Below are 574 nucleotides of genomic sequence, written 5' to 3' on the forward strand. Positions count from 1 at the left end.
ACCCTAGGGCTCAGGCCCTGCGCTACTGTTCTCTCGGATGTCAAACAGCTCCTCAGGCAATCATCAGACAACCTTCTTAAATTGGACTATTAATTTTCCACAGAGTCACCCCAGACAGTAAGACGAACCACGTGCACACACTAATTTTTCCCTAAAGCTGACTGGAGAAGGCCCTGCTTACGCAGAAAAGCTCTCAGTTTGTTTCCCAAAAACTGCCTGATGAATGATCTCCCGCCCCGGGATGCAATCAGCACTTCTCTGACTCGGTCAGTCGGGATTCTCAGAGAGGATGCTTCAGGCCTGACCAGCTGTCTCCCATTCTGGAGTTTCCTTAATTGCTTCCCCAACAGCTCTCCCTGGAGCCCCCTCCTAAATGAGATCAATACAAGAACAACGAAGTCTTAATAGCTGCCGCCATTATCCAGAAGCTGGTATTTTCAAAACAAGCTACATCCCACCAATGCCTTATATGTTAATATAACTAAAATTTCACTGCAAAATTCTAAAGCATCCAGATGCTCCAGAAGTCACAACTACATAAAGAGACCTAGAGAAACATTCATGATTCTTCGGC

This window comes from Anser brachyrhynchus (assembly GCF_964034855.1).
Source record: "Anser brachyrhynchus genome assembly, chromosome: 1".
Classification (NCBI taxonomy): domain Eukaryota; kingdom Metazoa; phylum Chordata; class Aves; order Anseriformes; family Anatidae; genus Anser; species Anser brachyrhynchus.